Consider the following 297-nt stretch of genomic DNA (forward strand, 5'->3'; position numbering starts at 1 on the left):
ATACAGCTAAAAAGAAATAAGAATAAACTGAAAAAAAAAAGAAATTATCTCCCCCAGAGAACATCCTGCGATATCTCAGGTAGGAGAGTTTCTCTATGGGAGCATCGGAGGGGGAAAATGCTGGCTTTAAAGCAGCCAGCAGACACCAATCCCTGCTCTACCTCAGCTTCCAACACACAACTAAACACCGCACAAACCTGCAGCTCATTTTCTGCACAAAAAAGAATTAATTTTTAGCAATATTTTTACCCTCTCGAATACAATTTTAACCCCCAGTGAAACAGCGGAGCTGCCAAC

General features: G+C 41.4%; 1 protein-coding gene across 1 annotated transcript in view; it reads right to left on the reverse strand.

Annotated features, from left to right (window-relative positions):
- The window catches only part of LOC104548852 (runt-related transcription factor 3-like), a gene marked incomplete at both ends in the record, with an annotated part of 20,189 nt that overhangs the window by 16,886 nt on the left and 3,006 nt on the right, over positions 1-297 (reverse strand).

This window comes from Mesitornis unicolor, unplaced genomic scaffold (assembly GCF_000695765.1).
Source record: "Mesitornis unicolor isolate BGI_N332 unplaced genomic scaffold, ASM69576v1 scaffold39661, whole genome shotgun sequence".
NCBI lineage: Eukaryota > Metazoa > Chordata > Aves > Mesitornithiformes > Mesitornithidae > Mesitornis > Mesitornis unicolor.